Below are 24,834 nucleotides of genomic sequence, written 5' to 3' on the forward strand. Positions count from 1 at the left end.
GCATGCTTCCTTTCAGACCCATCTATAATTATAATTGAGGAAAAGAATGCAGAATTTAAACTCAGAGCTACTGCCAGTATCATTCTTTGAAAATGAAATAATGCTGTTTTATTAAATAGGCTCTCCCCGCTCTCTAATGTTTAAAGCTAAAGTGCTTCTCTGAATTGATTTAAATACAAGTTTTATATCCTGAAAGAAATAAAGATGCGTCTTTATCTTAAGACAAACCCCCTGTTCAATGATGCTGCTGATCTCTCAGCTGTCGGAAAGAGAGTTGGGTTGTTAGCGGATAATATTGCTTCTGTTCACGTCTCACTTCTCTAGGGCTTTTTAAACCCATTTGTAATGAAAAGGCTGATTTCCTTACACAGACTGACTCCATGTGTAGCTGATTTAACAGAACAACTTTTTTTTTTCTTTTTTCCTTTTTTCTTTTTCTTTCTTCTTTTTTGAAAGGAAAATATTGCTCCCTGATAGCACCTGAGAATCTATTTTCCTCCTTTTAGACTAGGAGAAGCAGGGGATATTTCTTAACAGAAGTGGGGTTTTTTGTTTAGTTTTTTAGTTTAGGCTTTTCTCTCTTTTTTTTTTTTTGTTTGTTTGTTTTGTTTGTTTTTGTTAACTCCCTTTAGAGTTTTTTGTCTCTTGTTTTTGTTTTTTTCTCTTCACTTAATATATTAGCCTTCACCTAACAGACAAATCATGTGAGCGTTCCTCCCCTGAAATATTCTGGTAATTGCCTCAACGCTTCAATTTATTTTCAATACGTAGACTTGGACCAAATATATCTGAAAGATACGATTGTACCCTCATAAATCAGCCCTCTTAGTTACACGCACAGAGTCAGGGGCACATCATTAGTGAAGATCCAATCAATAAATCATTAAGCTTTTAAGTCCCTTATTAGGAACAATCTGCAGTATCACCGTCCATTGCTGTTTTCAGCCTTGGGATCACTTGATATTTTGAAGAAATTTCACAGTCCGTTCTTTGGCCCCATCTCCCTTTTGTTCCTAGATCAGTGTGTTCCCGCATCAGAAACATTGTTCTAATACCTAGATCTCATAAAATATTTAAGACGCAAGCTGTTCACTTTACCTCAGAAAGACACCACCTTCAGAATTACTTGTGTCTCTTCTGTCTTGCTAAACACACATGATTTTACGGTTCACAAAAATTCCTTATAAACATCCAAAGAACAAGAAAAAAAATAATCCAAAGTTGAATAGGCTTGGACAAAAATTTAAGTCTTAATGGAAAACCTAGTTTTTCAAAAATAATTGGATTAGAATACTTTGAACTTGACAGCAACCTTAGATTCTCGACAGCCAAACTCACTAAAATGACACCGGGCCCCCTAATCGAATGAAAATCCAACCATTCTTACTATGTCATTTTCCTTTACGTTTAAATTTTAGCTGATGACCACCCTCATGTCAGACAGCGCAGGATATTTTACAGATAAATGGAATTGAAAGACTTCCTTGAGAAATTTGTCACCCAAGAGTTGGCTGTCCAGGGGACATGTTCTCACAGGGGAGTTTATCGACTTTCGCAAGAAATACATCGCCACATTCTCTTGATTTCTGACATTATGTCATTTAACCTGACAACTGCTGGTTTGTAACCAACATTCGTAGGAAAAGATACAAGTCCTGATGCTTCCTCCAGTTTAAACCTGTTTTTAGATTTCAAAGAGAAATGATACATTTGCATCCTCCGGTTAAATCAGGTTATTGTCTCAAAGGTTGACCATGTAAATAATTCAAATTAATTCATCACTGTACAATAGATTTAATAAGCATAATAAACACTTTGAAGAAAACACTTAGGACCCTCAATCTGCCCTCGCTCTCACTCCCATTATCTCAGATTTCCCTATGAACAGAATGAGTGGTACGGTGTTGTTCCCTTCTATTCAAAATATGCAAAGTTGCTATTTACCAGTTTGCAATTTGCATGTCTCAAATCCTGCCAGAGCACCGGGTGAGGGGCATGGGTGACTGGTGAATGTGCCAAAAGGGGACACCAGGGCGAAAACGGGAAACCCAATGAACAGATCTTCTCCACCCCAGGCTGTTGCAAAACATAACTTCACCGACTACTGAAGATTTGTTTTTAAGACAGCAAAAATATTGGGTGTGAAAGGTTATGTGAATTCTCAGACACCTAGTGTCTTTTTTTCTTTAATTGCTGGGTTGAAGAAGAGGATGAGCAGGGATTTCAAGATTTTTGTAAAAAGGCGTACAAGAGGAGCGCCTGGGTGGCTCAGTCAGTTGAGCGTCTGACTCTTGATTTCAGCTCAGATCATGATCTCAGGGTGGTGAGATCGAGCCCCGCATGGAGCCAACAGCAGGCTCCGTGCTCAGCGTGGGAATCTGCTTGGGATTCTCCCTCTCCACCTGCCCCTGCCCTGCTCACACTCTCTCGCTCTCAAATAAATCATCTTGAAGGAAGGAGGAAGGAAGGAAGAGAGGAAGGGAGGGAGGAAGGAAAAAAGGAGTACAAGAGAGATAAGAGAGCAGTGGTGACTATTTACGACATATACCAGGAGGGTAATTTACAGCCTGGGTTTTAGCCTTCCTGGACCTTCGTCCTGTGTTACTTTCTGCAGCTCCCTAAATCTAAACTCGCTGACTGGTGTGTATCATTCAATATCTCCTGGTGTGTTCTGTAATAATATATTCACCGTGGCCACACGTGAGAAGCACATTGATAATCAGATGTTTGCCATCTCTGAATATAAGTCTGAATATGAATAAGAGGGCCACAGATAAGAGTTAAACGCCCAGTTAATAAAAATGGAGACTGTAAGATCTGATCAACTATATTAAATAGTATTATTTGGGAAGAGCAGAGAGGTGTAGAGGAAAAGGTGGGAGAGAGAAGAAGAGAGGAAAACAGGACAGTGGATAATGAAAAAAGGTAGGAGGGAGTTATCATTCCGGTGCTTTGTCCCAGAGAAAGGCCTAATAAAGTTAAGTGGGGCCTCGTTAATTAAGGAAAACCATTATTCATTTTGGCCAGGAAATAGGGAGTTCTGGTCAATCAAATATGTAGTTAATAGTTACCTTCCACTTCAGCAAACATTTGTTGAGACTCAATCCGTGCAAAACCCTGGGTCCGTGCAGAGGCCTCCGGACCCCTCTCTCCCGCTCCCCTTCTCCTTTCCTTCTCCATTTCCCATCTTGCCACTGGCCTGCCTCAGCCCTCTCAATGGCTTCTCAGCGTTCTCTGCGGAGATGTGCCGAACTCCTTACCTGCAGCCTCTGGCCTCTCGGGCTTCACTCCATGGCCCCGGATCCCCTGCTGCGGACTTTCTGACCCTCAAATGCACCATGTTCCTTTCTGCTCTTTTTCCAATTCACAGGTCTCTTTCTCGACTTCCTGATGCGCCTACTCCCATTTGACGCTGGGGCAGATCACCCTTCCCCCTGTTCCCCACGAAGAGTAGCCTGTACCTTGCCCCATGGCATGTGTCACGGTTTATAATGGTAGATACCTTACTTAGGAATCCTCCAGAAGGGGACTTGCAAGCTGTTTGTGAGGGCGGCAGAAATGGCACCCAGCTGATGGGTTTTACTTTCAGTTTATGGTCTAAACTCAAAGGCATCCTAGATGCTGCCTGGCAAGAGAATGACAGTCTCTCAGAACTCCCACCCTCGCTCTCAGTGAATGACCTCACTGAAAGGTTAGACACCGGCAGTGGACAGCTTCCTCCTCTTCTCACCCCCTCTTCTTTCCTGGGGAGTCGCCTTCTGCCTTTGAAAAACCAATCCCTCTCCTGGTTCTCTGGACTCTATCCTCTCTGCCTTCCTAAAATCTTTGCTTGTATAGTTATCGCCTCTCTCCTGCTCCATTAATTTCCTTTTCTTCACCTGTTCATCCTCAGCAACATACCGATGTGGTCGAAGGGCTTTGCTACTCAAGATGTGATTCATGGACCAGGAGCACTGGCCTCGTTTGGGACCTGTTAGAAAGGTAGAACCTGGGGCACCCGGGTGGCTCAGTTGGTTGAGCGGCTGCCTTCGGCTCAAATCATGATCCTGGGGTCCTAGGATCCAGCCCTGTGTCAGGCTCCTTGCTCAGCGGGGAGTCCGCCTCTCCCTCTGCCCCTCCCCCTGCTCTTCCTCTCTCTCTCTCTCATGTGCGTATGCTCTCACTCTCTCAAATAAATAATCTTTAAAAAAAAAAAAGGCAGACTCTTCCATCTTAGAGCATCAGAATCTGGATTTTAACGAGATTCCCAATATATGGCTCTTAGGCATATTAAAATTTGAAAAGCATTGGGCTATTTCTCCACTCTCTATTATAGCCCAACTTTTATCCTTCCATTCAACAAATGGGTATAGAACATCTTCAAGGTACCAAGCAGACTTTCAGTTTCTGGAGATACAGGGAAAAAAAACAAAAACCAAAAACCCAAAACCCCACACTAGAATCATATATGTGTGATGTCCTAGGGGCAGAGAACAAGAAAGAAAGCAAGAAGATATGATCAGGTCATAAGTAAGGACTTTGCAGAGAAATAAAATATGGCCACGCGATAGTCACCAGATGGCTACTTTAGATCACTCCAAAGAGGCGACACTTAGACTGAGATCAAAATGACAAGAAGCCATCATTAGAGTTGTCTAGACAGGCTCTCTCCCCTCCTCACTCATTCACCCATTCATCCCTCTGGAGGTACGGTTGGCTCCCACCTTCATGCCTCTGAACTGCTCTTCACAAAGTTTTGGATGGCTTCCATATTGTCGGAAGCAACGGCTCCTTCTCTATTCTTAGCCTCCTCTACTTCTCAGCAGCCTTTGGGTCCCCTGACCACACCCTCCTTCTTGAAGCATTGTAAAATTAAGTTAGTCACCTACATGACCTTTTCTTTACCGTATATTGTTCAATGTAGCTATTGTTGGGGGAAAAAATGAAAGACTTTTATAAGGAAGAGAAGAGAGGGTGGAGAAGAGAAGGGGAAGGAGATAAAAGAGATCCCTTTTATTCCAGCATAAGCGTGGAATTCCAAATCAGAAAAAAAAATACATTTTATTTAATGTTTCTAAAACCCCTTTGTTATGTCAGGTGCATCTGCAAAGTGAGATAGACAGCTGCTTTCATGCAGCTCGCAAAGGAAAAAGCTGGTTCAACATGCCTTCCAGAGCTGCCTCCCTGAGCCCCGCATTCGGTCTCAGGGAATCTGGGTGGGAAGGAGAGCTGACAGGGGCTCTGGGGTTTCCCGCAGGACCACCAGTCTAAACTCCAGGCTAGTCCTGGAGGGCAGGTTGGTGCCGCCAGAGGCGTTGGGGACGGCCGAAGGTTGGGGAGGAGGAAAATCACTTGCTGGAAACTTCATAACCTCAGGTGGCAGCTGGATGGAAGTTATTATTAGCTGCTCATGGACAGAGAGGCCTAATGAAGCACAGGGACAGTAGCCGAGGGATGTCAGTGTCTAGCGTCCCCAAGTGTGGGTTCATAAAAGCAGAGGACGGTCTGTGTACTGTGTTTTCCACACACGTATTGTCAAAACGCTTGACCCGAGTACTTGTTTTTTTATTACCAAATACTGCCAAGCCCATCGGGAGCGCACAGTCCTCACGGTGCCCTAGTGCTAGATGCTGCAGCTTGGTCCTGGCCCACGGCACTGAGGCTAACACGCTGCTGACGTCCGCGTGCGCCATCAGAGTCGCGTGCCGCCCTGACTTCCCGCGGATCCAGGCTCATCCGCCCTTGGCTCTCTGCTTACGGGGATATGGCCAAAGGTAAAGAAAAACTCTACAGGTTAGAAGATAGTTACAGCTTCGCATCCCTGCCCCAGTCTTACAGCAGGGGACAGTAGTACAATCAAAAGAAGAATATTTTGCGACACATAGAAATTATACGATATTCCTATTTCTGGGTCCACAAGTAGAGTTTTATTGGAACCGCCCATTCATTTACTTTCTGCGGCTGCTTTGGCGCTACAATGGCAGAGTTGAGTTGGCTAGGACAGAGACCGCACGTTCCCCAAAGCCTAAAATATTTACTCGCTGGCCCTTTAAAAAAAAAAAAAAGTTTGTCAGTCCCTGGTCTACAGAAAGCAGTGCGGATTCTAGGGTTCTGCGTGGTGGAGCCCCGTCCTCCCTACATAGCATTATCTGTGGGGTTTTCCTTCATATTCTTCCTGGAATGGCTTAGTAAACATCTTGTTCTTCATTTAAATTTCATGCTATCCCACCTCTGTGTTTTCTTCCTGCTGTTCCCCTTGTCTGGAAACCACACCCGATACTCTCAATTTGCTCTTATGCCAATTTTCCCCAACCTTCAAGCGAGCCTTCCTGAATCTCTCAACTATAATTTATTTCTCCACCCTCTTTTGGCCATAATTCTTTCTGTACTGTCTCATGACATACCAGTTTCCTACTTTGCATTATCATTATTTATGCACATGTTTTATTCCCCCTCTAAACTATCAACTCCTTGAAGAATGCATTGGCTCATTACAAAATTAGCATTCTGAGAACCCTTATTTGCATCACACATAAGATCTCTTGTCTTCAGCAAAAAGAAGTATACTTATGACACATATAATTGGCACTTATCACACAAATCAATGATAATGGGGAAAAAGGGCAAGACGGCTAATTAAAACCCACAGCAAATTCCTCCAAAATTCATTTTTGCCCTACCGTCTTCCCAGCGTCATAAGCACTGGTTTGGACGAAACGCCCTCCCCACGTACTTTGTTGATGTGTAGCTGCGTTGGCCACCAGGCAGTTAGAGGGAGCAAAAAGATCAGAAGTGAGTAATAATCCACCAGTTGAAATCATCAGGCCTCCGGTAATGGAAAGCTTTCGGGGCATCTTTCCAGGGGAGGTTATGAGCCTCTGAACTTTCCGCCCCCAGGGCTCCATAAAGATTTGAATTTGTGTGCATGCCATTTGGAACTGAGGCAGGGAACAATAATCTTTCAGTGTGGCCTGGGTGCTCAAAAGAATGGATAGATTTAAAGTAAATAAATAAATAAATAAAGCAATCCGGTTCCCCGCACATATGCTTGATTAGGCAGGCCAAATATTCTCTTGCAAACATTAATTCAACAAGAAATGATAAGGCAGTAAAATAAATATGAAGAGTAACCCAGCTTGCCAAAGCGACATATGCGTTTGGGCTGATTCTCTGCACCCATGACTAGGGTACACAAATATTGTGTTAAACCTCTCCTCCTAATAGCCTCATTTCTCACATGCTCTTCAGAGGGAGAAATGTGATGCTAATTTAAGATGACTTATCCTGCTAAGCACATAAATAAAAAATAGTTCAGAATCCAGAACATGACAGAACTCCCCTTTCACGTCTAATTAAGTACTTTAAATTGGCAATTCAATTGGCAGACTGTATATTTTGCACTGGAAAGTGGAAGGCAGAATAGACCCCTAGTAAGATACAAAAGAGATGTGGGCCGTGGACAATTGCTTTACCATATGTGATGCAGAAAAGTTACGTTAGGCGTGGAAAAAAAGGCAGCTATCTGTACATCTGGGAAGGAATTAGCAGCAAACAGGGCAAATGCTAGAGGATCTGATCATGATTATAAAATGCCATTTAGGAAGATATTTACATTGTTAATTAGGCAATGAGGCTGATAACCGCTACTCTGTAAATTGTGCTAATTACCCCCGTGCCTTGGAAGGTTCTCTAATCAGCCAGATCAATAGGTTCCTGGTTTATGCTAATAATGCATCGTCATCCTCCTTCTGAAGTGCTTTGCTTACAGCATTCAGAGCCCAGTACAGCTCCCGCCCACTGTCCTGTGCTAGAGGCAGCCAGCATTCATCTGTCTGCCCACATCACAGCGGTGAGGCTGATGCCCGCTCACCCCCAAGGCCCACAGCAAGGAAACAAGAATCCTACCATGCGCTGCGTCTCATCCATTGTTCCGGGGAGGGGTCTGAGCCTTTGTGTTTCATGAGATTTGTATGTGGTCACGGCCCCATTTTCTTCCAACAATTAAAAAGATCCCATAGTTCTGAGGGATAAGGGCCATGAAGAAAGACTTAGACTCAAGTGTCCACTTTGCCATTGACTTGATGGCATGACTTTGAAGGGGAACATGCCAATTATTTTGATGAGATATGGTGAGGACCGGGAGCGTCAATTCGGTTCAACTACTGCGTGGACTTCCAGGGGGTTTTGTCTGTTTTGTTTTTTGCTGAATTGAGTGGTTGTTAGCTTGAATACACTGGGCTTTTGAACCAGAAGAACCAAACTTTGTCGTCAGCTTCCCCAGGGCACCAGCATGACACTGAAGGATCTGAAATATTCCCATGCCTAGGACTCCCATGGGTTCGCCTGGCTCTTGGTCATCCAAAGGAATGGGGAGAGTGTGCACGAAGGAGACCCAGAGAGAAATGATTTACCTCACTGCAATTTACAGTTTCTAGCTCTTTCCTCCATCAAACCTCAAAAAAAAAAAGAAAAGAAAAGAAAAGAAAAGAAAAGAAAAGAAAAGAAAAGAAAATCACCAGCCAGTAGCCAAGCGTCCTGGGTTGAAGATTAACTTATTTGCTTTCTCTCTCATTCCTTGGTAGGTGTCCAAATGAACAGTCAAAATCCCACTGGGAGGGTAACAGGGTAGAAAAGAGAATTAGACAAGGGCTTGGGTAACTCGTGGATGGAGAGTCAGCCCCCGGGGAGCTGTGAGCTGACTACCCAGGAGCTGTAAGCGGGGGCCAAGAGAGGGCTGGGAGGGGGAAAGCCAAGGTGAGAGGGGTGTGGGCTGGAAACAGTTGGGATCCGTTTCTTCACTCCTTCTGTGCATCTCTGCATGGGGTTCCTGAGCTTTCTTCACCAGCTCCCCAGCCCCCGGGGGCAGAGCCTCCGAGTTCAAGGCCAGCTCCTGTGCTGGGCTTTGGGATGGAGCCAATTTGTGGAGTTGTTTCGGTGCTTTGATGTGTAAACTAATCATCCGTCATTGTGCTCTAATTAAACCTAAGTGGTGCCATGGATTTGCTGTCAGGGAGGCCAGGGCCCTTCCTGGATTGGGAGAGGGAAGGGCAGCATCCGCTGAAAGCAACCCTGCCCCAGGAGAGCCAGAGCAAGGAAATGCCAGATATGAATATGAAAGAGCTGGAAACCCTGTCCTGGTCCAGGCGGCTTGGGGAAAATGTGACAAACCAGAAATCAGGGCGGATCTATGCATTTCTGATTTCCTGGGTGATGTTGCCCTCTGTGTGAGTGTCTAGACATAACAAGCTGAGGTCAAGTGGGTAATCACAAGGTGACCTTACTGTTTGCCATGGTAACAGACCTCGCGGGGGCCAGCTGGCCCTGGCATCATCAAAATGTAACCCAGTTTCATACCGTGAAGGAGCAATTTCCACCTCTACACCTAAACCAGATGACCAAAATGCAGAGGGCGGGCAGTTTCAGGACTCTTTAGAAAATGCTGATCTTCGTGACTATTTTCCTTTTCCCTCCAAATATTTGCATTCTAACTCAAAAGACGTGCTTCTAAAATTATGAAGGGGAGAGTGGGTCCTCCTTAGGAAGGAGAGCCAGAGGCGAGGGAGAGAAGATGCTGGTGGTACACTTGACCCTGTGACATGTGTCCTGGGAGTAAAGCCACCTGCCCTCAGATCCAACTCCTCCCTGGGGCTCAAGTGCATCCCCAGAGAGGGCAGGCAAGACAGGGCTTAGGTCCCTCTCTGCTTCACCATCTTGCGAGTCCTCAGCGTGGACAATGCGGATGTATTCGTGCCCTTGGCTCAATGCAATTGCTAAATCCCACTCCATAGAGAGTAGGGGATGGCATAATGAAAAAGCTCTTCTCTTCTTCACCCGTGTATTCATTCAGCACTGTTGATGGAGCAGCTAGGTACAAGGCATGCTTTATGATCAAGGCCGTGCAAGGTACAGATGAAAGAACTCATGCTCTCGGAGGACAGATAAGATGACCATGATTGGACAATTGCAAGTAATTCAATAGGCAGTGTGCCTTGGAAAGAAAAAAATAGGTCAAGCATATCATATGGAACTGTCTGGACACCTATGACGGGGCAGCATGGGAAAAGAAAGTGTGGCAGATGCTGCCCTCCCCACGCCCCATATCTGCTCTCTCCTTCTCTGGTCATAGAAACGTAGTCTTCAGTGGTCGCTCAGATACAAGGTACCTTTCGCAGACCACCTTGTAGCTAGCTCTGACCCCACCACTAGGCCCCGAGAACGGAACCCGAATGGATGTGACGTGTTCTCTTTTCAGGTTGCATGCATAAAAAGAAAGCAGCCTGTCTTCCCTTCCCTCTTCACCCCTTCCTGCTGGCCAGGACGTAGATGTGGTGGTGAGTCACCTTCAACCATGCCCATGAAAGGCACGTACTTGGGGCAACAGGGCTACCGGCCAGCGGGATCCTGGACAGCCGGCACTGCGAAGGCCCCACAGCGCTTTGGACCATTTCTACTCTTACTCCTCCAAGGAAGCAATACACTATGTTATTGAAATCACTGACGCAGGGATGCCTGGGTGGCTCAGTCGGTTGAGTGTCTGCCTTTGGCTCAGGTCCAGGGGTCCTGGGATCGAGTCCTGTGTCCCACTCCTTACTCGGCAGGGAGCCTGCTTCTCCCGCTGCCTACTGCTCCCCCTGCTTGTGCTCTCTCTCTCTCTGACAAATAAATAAATAAAATCTTTAAAAAAAAAAATCACTGATCTGTTAACCTTTGTTGTTTCAGGTGTATCCCAAGCAAAACAGAAGGGTACAAACCAAATAACAAAGACGGGCCAAGGGGAGGAAAACCATCATGAAAAATATTCAGTTAGTTCAAAAATATTTTTTTAATCAAGTTCCCACTGTGTGCCAGGCACTGTCTTGTCTCTGGGGATTCACGCGTGGATGAAGCCGAGTCCCTGACCTCAAGAAGGAAACACAATCATTTATTGTGGTGACAGCAGTGATAGAAATAATCACGGGGTGTCTCGAGTGAGTGGGAAGTGGACACCTATTTTGGCCTAAAGGAGTCACGCATTTCTTTAACCTGGGCCTGGAGAAGCCAGGTTGGATTTTAGTGGTGGAAAGAGTGGGGGAAAACCTGCTAGCAAGAGGCTGTCCCCTTGCCTGGCTCGTGTTGGTGCCCTGCCTGGAGACGGCTGCCTGGGAGGCTCTCCTCTCTCTCCAGGTCCTAACCACGCTCGTCTGCGTGGTTTCAAGTCCTCTCTGCTCTGGAAGACTCTGAACGTCCCTCGCCCTGACGCCGCACCAAACTCTCCCTGCAAGGCCACATGTTAAGAGTGCTGGAGTGATTGACTTCTCTCCACCCTGAGATGAAACTCCTCCAGGGCTGGAATGATGTTTTCTGAAGTTCCACGCATCCCACTCGGCACATGGCCCAGGGCCTGGCACCGGGAGCTCAGAGCAATGGAAAAAGAACTTGGACTTTGGACGAAGGCTGACACGGGTTCAAGTCCCAACTGGCTGTGTGTGACCTTGAGCAAATTCCTTACCCTCTGGGCCTCACCTTCCTCATACACCAAAATAGGGATAGCAGAACCTACCTGGAAGGATTGTTGTGGCTACTGATAAGATAATGCTTGTAAAAGTACCTAGCAGAGTGCCCGGCACAAAGATAATTTCTTCTCCTTTGTAAAATAAATATTGGTTGGGGCGCCTGGCTGGTTCAATCGGTAGAGCATGTGACTCTTGATCTTGGGGTTGTGAGTTCAAGCCCCACGTTGGGCATAGAGGTTACTTAAAAATAAACAAACAAATGTTTGTTCAAAAAAACCCTTGACTCTGCACGTTATATTATTTATCAGAAACTGCAATATGGGGACACCTGGGTGGCTCAGTCCGTTAAGCGTTTGCCTTCAACTCAGGTCATGATCTTGGGGTCCTGGGATCGAGCCCCGCATGGGGCTCCCTGCTCAGTGGGGAGTCTGCTTCTCCCTCTGCCTCTCCCCCTGCTTGTGCTCACTCTCTCTCCCTTTCTCTCTCTGACAAATAAGTAAAAGCTTAAAAAAAGAAAAAAACTGTCCTATACAAGCACTCCAGTTGTTCACGTTGACGACACGCTGAGGAGTTCGGAAGATACCCGTGGATAGAGCCTAGATTCAACTGGTTTAAGTGTCACGGTCATTGCTGGTGCTAATCGGGGGAGGCGTGTGTCGAACGTGTGAGAGGCAGAGAAGGGGAGTTTGCTGGTCAATCCTGGACCTCGTTTACAAAGTTGGTTATTTATTAAGCCTTTAACACTTGCCAGATTGGGCCTACAAAGCAAAGATTGTTGTCAGCAACCCAAGCTGGGAAAACAGATCATCCGTGCCTGCTGCCTGCATTTCTCTCACAGAGAAAGGAGATAAGGCATCGTATTTGCAATTGCCGGGCCTTGAGTTTTTGATCCCTCCCCAACACAGTCTCCAACCACTCCCACCACCACCCCCCAAAAAAGCCTATCCCTGCCCTGGACTTCCCCGTGCCAAGAAATGGCACCAGCTTCCCCCAGTTCGCAAAGCCAGGAGCCCAGAAGTTGCCCTTGATTCTCTCCTTTCCCTCGTTCCGCATGGGTCCTTCAGGAAGTCCTGTCGATTCTCTCCCCAGCCTATCTCTTTTTTTTTTTTTTTTTTAAGATTTTATTTATTTATTTGACACAGAGACAGCCAGTGAGAGAGAGACAAGCAGGGGGAGTAGGAGAGGAAGAAGCAGGCTCCCAGCGGAAGAGCCTGATGTGGGGCTCGATCCCACAACGCCGGGATCACGCCCTGAGCCGAAGGCAGACGCTTAACGACTGCGCCACCCAGGCGCCCCGCCCCCGGCCCCCAGCCTATCTCTTGAATCCACCCTCTTCTCTCCATCCCACCACGAAGCTGGTCCAAGCCACCACTGTCTGTTGTTCGGAGCTTGGTACTCAAATAGGGATCTGGGACCAGCGGCATTTGGCATCATTCCATAGCTTGCTAGAAATGCAGAGTCTCAGGCCCTGACCTTAACCCGGGCCCTCCAAATCTGCATTTTAGTTAGATCCCGGGTGATTCATTTGCACATTAAAGTTCAAGAAGCACCCCAAATCTTGCAGGGGCCTAACTGGTCTCCCCCTCTTCCTGGCTACCTCTAATCCATTGGGCTGGGATCAGATCCGCCAATTCCCGCACGGCTCGGCGGAATTATTTTACTCCGCCCCTCCACATGGCGCAGGATTGAGATGTCTTACGGATTCTTTTTTTCTGCAAGACAAAGACAAGATTTCTTGCTTCCTCCCTGGGTTGCTGAGAGAAGGCATTTTAGGCTGTTTCATTAGGGGACGGGGGACCCCTCTGGGGGTCCTGCCTTTATGAAGGGTTTCAGTTCTAAGTCCCCTTTGCAGGGAGGTCCAAGCCTTGTCCCTTGTCCCTGCACAAGCATGAAAACTCCAGCTCATATCCATTAGGGTTTGTATTCTGGAACTTTCCTCTAACCCCGCTCCCACCTCCAAGCAGCCAGAATCCACTTGGGATGACCCCGCTGCATCTTTAACTCCCCTCTAACTCTCTGACCCGAGATCCTTTGGATTTCTTTCTATCAAACTCAGATACACAGTTCCGTTTTGTTTTGTTTAGCCTTGTTTTTAAAATGAAGGCATTTCTCCGTGTTTGTAAGGGGAAGGGGGAGGAGAGGGGTCTCTATTGGCCCAATTTACCCTGTTACCAGACACAGCCACCTTTTTAAAACTGAGATCAGATCCTGTTTAAAACAGATCAGTGGTTTCTTTTCACATTTAGGAAAAATCCAAAATCCTGAGTAGGCAGTCTGGTCCCTGTCCACTCAGCTCTTCAGCCATTTATGCCCAGACACACAGCCATCCTTTCCGTATTCCCCACGCCGAGGGCTTTCCAGCCTCAGGGCCTTTGCACTTGCCTCTGGCCTCTGCCTAGAAAGTTCTGCCCCCTCCTCACACTGCCGGTTCCTTCTGTCCTTCAGGTTCCAGCTCAGATGTCCCCTCCGGAGAGAAGGCTGTCCACCCCCTCTGCCCATCACGTTCATGTTCTAGTGTTCTCCAAAGTCACTCTGAGGAAGCTGTTCATCGCAACCTAGAAGTACCCTCTATATGCATGTTTACTTGTTTACTGTACATTTTCCTCTCTGAGATGTAAATTCTATGAGGTCTCAGCTAATGCAGGCACCTCACAGATGCTCATACTCAAGAAATGAGGTTGTGGAAAGAGTTATGGTCTGTAGCTGGATTATCCAACACAACGGCCACTAACCACATAGGGCTTCTGAACACTCAAAATGTGGTTACTCCAAATGGAGTTGTGTGCTCAATGCAAAATACACACTGGAATTCAAGGACTTAATACGAAAAAAAGACTGTAAGTGGCACCTGGGTGGCTCAGTCGGTTAAGTGTCTGCCTTCAGCTCAGGGCATGATCCCAGGGTCCTGGGGTCCAGCTAGCCCTGTATCAGGCTCCCTGCTCAGCTGGGAGCCTGCTTCTCCCTCTCCCTCTGCCCTCTGCTCCCCCTGCTTGTGCTCTCTCTCTCTCTCTCTCAAGTAAATAAATAAAATCTTTAAAAAAAAATATAGGATTTTAAATGAGGCATGTAGTTCGCGATATATTTCTACTGGACATTGCTGTCCTAAGAGTGACTGAAGCCCCTGGAACCCAACCAAGGTGATGGCAGGCATTGTTTGAACTCACATCTCATTTCTGTTTGCTCCAGTCGTACTGGATGCCTCTGGGAAGCCCAGTGATTTGGGAAGCCATTCATTCAACACTGATCGACATCTGAGTTCATTCCTGACTGTGTTGAGGGATGGGCCACCTCCATGAGGGGAAAAACAAACAGCCCCATCAGGCTTTGTTCTTAATGCTACTCCTAAGTGCTGACGACACCCCTGCTGGGTCCAGCCTCCGGGGAAACAGTGGGGAACTGATTGACAGCCATTAAGAAAATGGAATCGAACATCTCAGATCAGACATCAAGGCAGAATCTTTATCAAGCAAGCATCAGACCTTGTCGGCTCTCCAGCTAAGAGGAAGGCTAGTCTTGAGAACTTCACTGCTTGTGATGATGGGCTAGTCTCCTATCCTATTTAATATTCCAGAATTAGAATTGTAAAAGGACGTTATTGTGTAACTGCTTGCCATTCATGAGGAGTGTAGGCAAGTTAGTTAACCTCTGTGTCCCTCGGTTTTCTCACATGTAAAGTAGTGGTAATACTTGTACCCACCTCACGGAGCCTCACGGAGCCTCACGGAGTGGTGAAGATGGGGTGAGCGCCACGCAGTGCCCTTAGAACAGTGCCCGGTACGCACGAAGTGTTTGATAGAGATCAGCAGCTGTCATCATGATTGCTATTTATGTTTAATATGAAAACATATAGGGGACGCCTGGGTGGTTCAGTCAGGTAAGTGTCTGACTCTTGGTTTTTGCTCAGATCATGATCTCAGGGTCCTGAGATCGAGCCCCCGCATTGGGCTGGGCGCTCAGCGCAGTGTCTGCTTGTCCCTCTCCCTCTGCTCCTCTCCCTGCTCTCTCTCTCTCTAATAAATAAACAAAATCTCTAAAAAAAGGGGCGCCTGGGTGGCACAGTGGTTAAGCGTCTGCCTTCGGCTCAGAGCGTGATCCCAGCGTTATGGGATCGAGCCCCACATCAGGCTCCTCCGCTGTGAGCCTGCTTCTTCCTCTCCCACTCCCCCTGCTTGTGTTCCCTCTCTCGCTGGCTGTCTCTATCTCTGTCGAATAAATAAATAAAATCTTTAAAAAAAAAAAGGAAAGAAAGAAAAGAAAACTTATATACAAAGAACCTTTTCCTAAACCCCCAAATCTTAAGCTAAAGCTGAGAGACGTGCCCCTTATCACCCCTACAAGCCCAAGCCCCATTTCTGGAGGCTGGTGATGCCCCCCTCCCGAAATATTTTGCAGAAAGGGATTCAAGTTAAGACTCTCCTGCTGCTGTCATGGTCATATATCATTTTGGCTGTCACACATGCATTTCCCTTCTTAATAATACCCCAGGTAAAGCTCGCCTTGTTTCCTGTGGGTTTTAATTGCTAGCACCCTTCCAGGTATCAGCGCATGCCTCTCCCTGCGTCCGGCCACAGACTGGGGCAAGCGTGCGATCTAAGCCGCTGGCTGGACAGATGTCCTCTTGAGCACTTTGCCCGAAGAAGGGGCCAGTTCCGGGGGGGGGGGGTGTCTCTGCAGCCGCAGTCGCCTCACCAGGCTGTGCATGCGGTGAGACCATGGCTAGGGCTCCCGTGACCCAGCTCCACGGCCCTTCTTCCTCTGAGCTGCCCGCCTCAATGACATTTCTGGGTAACTTGATGAAGGTCAGTTTCTGTTGCTACCCAAAGCCCCACTGACAGAACCCTTCTTCCTCCCTCTCCTCTCTCCCTGTTCCCCACCCCAGGCTTTCCTCCTGATGCCACCAGAGTGGAGAGCAGAGCAGATGGTCAGAGGAACTGTACTTCTATCGGTCCTTTCGTTAGAGTTCGAGGGTGAGGGAGTGTTCTGAACTCCGTCAACAGTCCGAAATCACAGGTCTTCTCGCCTGCACTTCAAGTTATGATTGGAGCGACAGCAGCCTACATGGGAAGTCAGCTTCGTAGTAAGAGGGACCTGGGTTCAGGTCTCGGCTGCCACATCCTGGTTACATGACTCTGTGCAATTACTTCATTTCTCCGATCGTCTGTTTCCTTACATGCCTATACACACACACGCACATCCACACACACTGACATGATGGTGAGGGCTGGTAAGGCTAGTAAGGCTGGAAACTCGGGCAGGAGTTAATGTTGGGTCCCGAGGCAGAATTTCTTCTCTGGAAAACCTCAGGTGTGGATCTTCAAGCCTTCGACTGATTGGATGAGGCCCACCCACATTATTGAGAGTAATCTCCTTCACTTAACTCAACTGACTGCAGCTATTAATAACACCAACAAGGCTTTCGCAGCAACACCTGATTAATGTTTGAGTAAATAACTAGGTACTGGAGCCTAACCCAGCTGATACATAAAAACCATCATAAGGATTGTAATACAACTTTGTATCCTTGAGGATGAAATAAAAAATGCATATAAAGTACAGCACAGCACCTCACATTTAGTAGACATTTAATTAGATGGTAGACCCGACCTCAGGCAGGGAAGGATAATGTCATTCATGCAATGTCCTGTACACCCGGCTCTATTCTAAACCGGATAAATATTAACTCTTAATTGAATCTCCAGCAACCCTAGGAGTTAAGTGATACTCTTTTTTTTTTTTTTAAGATTTTATTTATTTATTTGACATAGAATGAGAGAGACAGAGTGAGAGAACACAGCAGGGGGAGTGGCAGAGGGAGAGGGAGAAGCAGGCTCCCAGGCAAGCAGGGAGCCCGATGTGGGGCTCGATCCCAGGACCCTGGGGTCATGACCTGAGCCGAAGGCAGACACTTAACGGACTGAGCCACCCAGGTGCCCCTTAAGTGATACTCTTTAAATGAGGAACTGGAGGTCCAGAGAGGCTAGGTAAGTTGCCCAAGGCCATGCAGCTAGGACGCGGTAAGCCGGGATGCCCGTAACTGTCCCTCTGCACCAGGCCTCCCCTGAGCCGTCTCCCCAGGAGGGATAACCCAACCAAACTCAAAATCCTGACATAAAGTGTGCCTTGCCGGGGCGCCTGGGTGGCACAGCGGTTAAGCGTCTGCCTTCGGCTCAGGGCGTGATCCCAGCGTTATGGGATCGAGCCCCACATCAGGCTCCTCCGCTATGAGCCTGCTTCTTCCTCTCCCACTCCCCCTGCTTGTGTTCCCTCTCTCCCTGGCTGTCTCTATCTCTGTCAAATAAATAAATAAATAAAAATCTTTAAAAAAAATAAATAAAGTGTGCCTTGCCTTGTCGTTTCAAGTAAGGCTTCACCCAATCCCACAAACATGGCCAGATTTAGCTGCCAATATATTTTAGAATAATATTTTAAGGTAGAGTACGGTACCCTGCCACCCTCCCCGCCTCACTGTCACCCCCTACCCACGACGATGCAAACCAGCACCTTTCCATCTATGAACACGTGGCAGCAGTCCCCACACACAGCGAATGGCTCCCTTCTGCCCACTCCCATCAGGAGACACACGCTACAGATGAACTTTCCAAACAAAGAAATGTCAAGGCAGAAATAAAATCACTGGTTAATTGTGGTTTTTCTGGAACGGATGACTATATAATATCCTAATCAAAAAGTTGGAGCCACATTTGCATTTAGATAAAGGCTTGTTAGAAAAAAGATGGCAATAAAAGAAGGCTCAAGACTATGGGTACTTCTCCCAAGGCCAGTCTCGACTGATGGGGCAGGCGGCCAGCAAGGGTCAAGGTGCCAAATTTTGGTCAAGTCTGGGACTCCAGGACTCCAGGAATGTCCCCTTGTGTCTGTAAGTTCTTTCAGGTGCCCCCAAATTCTACTTTCACTATGGTCATTAAGGGCCTTCAAGCAGCTCCCCTACCAATTTGCTCGAATCTTCTCTCATAGTAGGTATGTCTTTGTGTTTTGAGACTGTGCTGGCAATTTATCAATTAATTTATATTAATATTAATTTGTATTACTATTCAATAAGATTGAGTGCCATGATAAAGATGCTTAAAATCAAGGGCCAAGGAATTCTTTTTTTTTTTCAAGATTTTAAAAAATTCATTTGAGAAAGAGCGAGAGAGAGAGAGCATGGAGGGAGAAGCAGACTGCCCGCTGAGTAGGGAGCCTGATTTGAGGCTCAATCCCAGGACCCCAAGATCATGACCTGAGCCGAAGGCGGCCGCTTAACCGACTGAGCCACCCAGTCGTCCTGGACCACAGAATTCTTAACTGTGACTGGTTTTATTTGGGCAGAAGACAATTCCATATGGCAGGTGTGGGATGGTAAATACACAGGCCGACATTCCTAGGTGTTACTCTCCTCTCGGAATAAGAAAGCTCTCACGCAGACCATGGGCCGTGCTTGGGTGCAGCTGTGAGATACAGGTATCTCATCTTGGTCCGGCTTCACATTTTCTCTCTCTTCTTGCTCCTCCCTGACGTCAAGCTTTGCTGCTTCTCCCCACAACCTGGACTCGGGAGCCCCAGATCTCAGTACCGGGATTTCTGCTTGGGCAAAGAGCTCCTCTATGTGACAATTCCAGAAGTTACTCTCCACTTCCAGCCCAGGCAGTGGAAATTCAGATCCCAGGCTGGCATGATCTTGGGATCCTGAGAATTAATTTGGTGGAGGTTGAATGATACCGGTTACGCCCTGGGGTTTGGCTTCTCTCTTGTCTTTATCTGTCAATGTCAGTGTCAAATTAGGGAGAGAAATGAACTAGGACAAGCCAAGGGCAGCCTTTCTGGGAGTCGTGCCAGGCTGCAAGATAAGGCAATGTGCCGGCAGGAGGTCACGACCGGGTCAGATGACAGAGAAAGAGGTGTGTGCAGGGAGAGAGAGATGGCGCTTTGAGTCCAGAGCTAAGGTCAGAGGTCGGGGAGGTAAACTGGAGTCAGCATTCAGAAAGCCACACTGGACAGGAAATGTGTGGTCTAAGCGTGCGCTCCAGGCCAGTCATGGAGAGAACAATCGCAATGCAACCAGGTTTTCCAGGCCTGGGGATAGAGAAGAAATGGAGCTCGTGACTAGTAAGGGGGACACGTTTCCCTCATTCCCATCCCTGTCGGCTCCTTCAGCAGCATAAGGGCCCCTGCAAAAACACTCCTATCCCGCCTCCCAATCACTTCCGGGAGTCCAGGGGGTTTCTCAAGGGGTGGCCTCTGAAATAAGTGTTATGGTGACCGTGAGGCCCTCGTTTCCCCTCTCCGGCCTCCTTTCTGCAAGATTCTCTGGTGGGCCCGCCACTGTCCTCACAGCAGCAAGCACACACTTCCACACCACCAGCCCTCACAGGCCAGGCAAGCTGTCCCCCAGCACGCGCCATGTGCCCGGCTCTCTGTGGTACCCTCAGGAGAATTACATTCCGGTTTTCCACAGCGGTAACTCAATTAATGCATCTTTCTCTGCCTCCTTTCCCTTCCCTGTCCCACTTCCCTGCATCTGTCCTGGCCTTTCTGGGACCCCTCCCAAATAAACTTCTCGCCCTGAGTTGCTTGACTCAGGCTGTGTTTCTGGGTAAACCCAAGGGAAGTCACCTCCCAGCCTATCTCCCTGCCCTGTCACTGTTGACTCCTCACGTAGCAACCCGAGTGGCCTCTGATAACGTCCATCAGAGCAGATCACCTGCCTTGCTCAAAACTTCCCAATGGCTTCTCCTCACGTCTAGAAAGAAAAGGTAGAGACCAGCTAGGGAGCTGCAAATATTCTGGGCCTTGGTCTGGGTGTTGGTTGCAGGGGTATATACGTATGTAACAATGGATCGGGCCACACATTTAAGATATGTATACACATGAGACGTGTGTAAATTATGCCTCGATAAAAAAAAAAGTGAGAAGAAAAAAAAGAAGAGAAAGAGGACAATAGCCTGAGGAAGACACTGGAATTTTCTAGAACCAGCTCAGTTCCCACTTTAGGCCTAATTAATATCAGAGCTGCTGTGGATGTTTTGGCCAAGAAGAAAAAGCTGAAGCTGAAAACAGCCTCTCACAATTATTTATTAATTGCAAAGGGAAAACGGCAACGTTACAGTAAAAACAAAGACAAAAACCACCAAAGCTACTATCACCAATACAGAACCACCAGCATGGGCCCACTGATACGAGGCACTAAGAAGGACACAATACCACTTCACTGATGTTTCTGGCACAAAATGCGGGAGCTGAATCTAATCATGAGAAAACACCGGACAAGCACACATTTAGGTACATTATGCCGCATAACTGGCTTTTCATCTTCAAAAATGTCAAAGTAAAAAATACAAAGAAAGGCTGAGGAGCTCTTCCAGATTAAAGAGATGTGATAATGTAATGCAGCGAGTGATCCTGAAATGCATCATAGACCTGGGAACATATCTATAAAGGACATCATTGTAATAATTGGGAAAAACTTGAATATGAATTACCAAGCAGATGACGCTCTTGTATCAGTGTAAAATTTCTTGATTTTGATAACCACTGTGGTTATGCGGTTGTTCGTAGGAAACATACAGTGAAATATACAGGAATGAAAGGGACACGGTGTCTCCAACTTGCTTTTTAATGGTTTAGAAAAAAAATGCAGAGAGAAAACCAATGGGGCAGGATGTGAACAAATGGTGAATCCGAGTGAAGGTTATATGGGAATTCCTTGTCTTATTCTTGCAACATTTCTGTAAGTTTTTTCTTTGTTTGTCTGTTTGCTTGCATTTCTGTAAATTTGAAATGACATCAAAACTCAAAGTTATTCCAAAGATTTAAAGCAAAGCATGACGATTTAATGAACAAAACAACATCTGTCTATATAAATTTAAAGACTTTTTTTAAAAGAATGGGATTGTGAATTATCTCTCCCTTTCCCTGTACCTTCACCGTGGAAAGCAGAGGGCCAAGGCCGGGTCTGTGAAAGACCAAGGAAAGGGAACACCATTTCTGCCCAGGGTAGCGTGACTTTCCTGGCTTGAGCAGGAAATGAGAGGGGCACTCTTGGACCAGCGTAGCTGGACAAGCAAACAGAACATGGACCAGGTCCGAGCTTCATGGATTTCCTGGTTAATCTAATAAGACATTACAAAATTTTCTTCAGGAATAATAGTGTAAAAAAACCAAAACATCTCCTTAGCAAGGGACTAGCTTGAGACTGAGCTCTATTCATCCTGAAGTGACAATATCTCAGAGTAGTTAACGTTACACGCCTTGGAGCAGTTTGTTTGTTCTGGGTTCAAATGCTGACTCCCCCACTTAACGCATGGATGGCCTTGGGAAAGCCCACTTGATCCCCTGTACTCAGCCCTGAACCAAAGCTTTCAATAGTATCTTCCTCTCAGGCTGTAGTGAGAAATAAATGGGAGAACGAATGACAGGCCCTCAGTACTGTGGCTGCCACAGAGAAAGTGTTCAATACATGGAAACAAAAATATTAAAAAATAATAATAATCCTGGGCGCTCAGGTTGCACAGTTAAGTGTCCGACTCTTGGTTTTCACTCAGGTCGTGATCTTAGGGTTGTGAGATCGAGCCCTGCATCGGGCTCCGCGCCAGCACAGAGTCTGCTTGAGTGTCTCTCTCTGTCTAGCCCCTCCCCCAAAATAAATAAATAAATAAATCTTTAAAAATCATCAGCCTCATCAGCATCATCATCCTCAACATCCCAGGAGTCAGATGTGTTTAGAAAGCTGGTTAGGGGCTGAAGAGCTTCCTAAGAATAACTTATAGTATTCATTGAATATTTATTCGGTGCCTGGCACATAGAAGACTTGACATTTAATTTTCACAACCACCCAATGAGATAAGCATTATTGCCATTTTACAGATGAGAAAATAAGACCTAGAGTGGTTAAGCTGCTTGCTGAAAGTCATGCAGCTAACAGAGTTAAATCCACTATAGAAAGTTAAGGCAACCTAGTTTGGTTCAAAGACAAAGGGGCAGAGGGGTGATATGAACACAGCCAAGTATCTGTCTCTGAGGTTGTCCTTCAGCTGGTTACCTGGAAGGTCCTGGCCTTTGGATGGGGATCAAGTGGGCTCCAGGGTCAAGGAGGCTACCATGACTTTTGAAGAAAGCCAGCAAAAGCCATTGCCTATGATACCCCAGCCTGGGCTCTAGAAGCTCAGACCATAACCAGCGATGACTCAGAAATGGGTCTGGCTGCAGCAGGAAACGCTCTTCTTGGCACAGATAGAACAGCTCTCAACACTGGGCCCTGGCAACCTCAGCAGAGATGCTGGCGGGCATCGGCTGTCATGTATCTTTGGTTGGTATCAGCAGGAAACACCTGGTGACAAGCTGGAGTCCTAGAGCGGGAACACAGAGCTGGGGTGGGAGGGTAGGACAAGAGGACCAGACCTAGGGACACATATTAACACCACTGCCAGGGACTCTCCTCACAATGGGAGAGGAATCAACCACAGTTGGACCTCCCCAGGGCAAGTGGCAGGAGACCAAGCAGTATTACTGCTGGGTAAGAGGATTGTATTTTTCACCCCTGGACCAAAGAGGCTGGACGATTGAGGCTAGCTGACATATCAGAGAAGAGTTCTGACGCTCACATTATGTTAGCCAGACAGTAGACAATAGCCAGACCATTTATTTTCTTGTTCCTTACATTAGCGAAAGGTTCGGGGTTTGTTTGTCTAATAACAGTCTTCATTTAGGTCTTTGTAAACAGCCTCGAACGAGAAATGTCCTTATGGGTCTGGGAATATACCAGACCTGGAACAGACTTTCTTAGGATAAGACTCACCCATTGAATGTCAAATACACTGACTCCTGCCTCTGGCTGGGTGGGGAAAAATTCCCACAGGCTCTAAATTTTAATACAGGACTTTGCTGTTTTTAAGACCTGCATTATGGGTAAGAATAAGGCCCAAGGACCATCATGCCAACTTCTTAACACACTAATTTACATGCAGGCTTTCTTAGGTACCTGGGTATGCCTAAGACCTTCCCTTACGCACACCCCTCCAGGAATTCCTTTGTAGTCCACAGGGGAGCAAAGCCTCCCACCGGCAAAAAACAAAAACAAAAACAAAGTCCAAACCTGCATTTGCAAACAGATCAAATATACATTTGAAAACTGGGGAGTTGGGGGTATTCTGAAGAAGAAAGGGGAGCATGATGTTGAAATCTATAAAGTGGTCATGATGGTGGGTCAGAGGAATAAAATATTCAGAATCATTTCTGTTGGTTTGGTTTTAAGATTTTTTTTATTTTTAATTGATTTGACAGAGAGCGAGACAGCCAGCGAAAGAGGGAACACAAGCAGGGGGAGTGGGAGAGGGAAGAAGCAGGCTCCCAGCGGAGCAGGGAGCCCGATGCGGGGCTCGATTCCAGGACCCTGGGATCACGCTCTGAGCCGAAGGCAGAGGCTTAATGACTGAGCCACCCAGGCGCCCCTCTGTTGGTTTGGTTTTAACTGAATAGGTGACATGACCGATTTTGGAGTAGTTGGTTTCCTCATCCCCTTCTGTGATTCTGCACAACCAAGGATCCGTTTGCAGCCTGGATCCTGGCCGAGAGTAACTCCTGGAGGGGATATGGGTGTGAGATGCATTCCCCAACCACGCCCGAGCCCCATGGCCCCAGTGTGGATGAAGGCAAACAGACCATCCTTCGGCCCTTTGATTAGGAGCAGAGCGCTGCGAACCCCACAGCCAGGGGGGCGGCGTGGAGGATACAAAGAAGGAAACAGCCTTCCACAGACAGGGACTCATAGCAGCCCAGTTCGTAAAGTCTGAGCATTGAGCAAGTAAAGAACCAAATGCTTGGTGCTTGGCTTTAATAATAAAGGCCTGGGAGGGAGGGGCGGGCTGGGATGCTGGCTGACTAGGAACTGCTCCCACAGCCATTCCAGGCCACCACGAGGACCACCATTCCTTAGGAGGGGGGATGGGCAGGTGCCTGCTGCAGGCGCCACTGTGAAGCTCGATCATTTACAGCCAATAAATATGTATCACACTCTTCATCTAGGTCTCATTCCAGAGTGTGGGCTCTCTTACCCTTAACAAATCCCTTTGTCACTTTCAAAAGTCTCAGCTTAGAGAACCCTTCTACTGTTACAAATGGGCACCCAGACCCACAGAACCATGCCTGCTAGGGTCAGGATGCTGGTGGTTAAAGAGGGCCAAACCCCCGTCTCTTATCCTACAGAATATTGTTTTAACAAGACTTATCCCTGTCAGGGTGTGCTATATCCAGGTGTACAGGTATACTGCATTTTTCTTATTTTTATTTTGTCACTGGGGTGTGTGTGTGTGTGTGTGTGTGTGTGTGTGTGTGTACCAGTTAGGAATCTCAGTTGCCAACGACAGAA

The sequence above is a fragment of the Ursus maritimus genome, unplaced genomic scaffold (assembly GCF_017311325.1).
Source record: "Ursus maritimus isolate PB19 unplaced genomic scaffold, ASM1731132v1 scaffold_24, whole genome shotgun sequence".
Taxonomy (NCBI): Eukaryota; Metazoa; Chordata; class Mammalia; order Carnivora; family Ursidae; genus Ursus; species Ursus maritimus.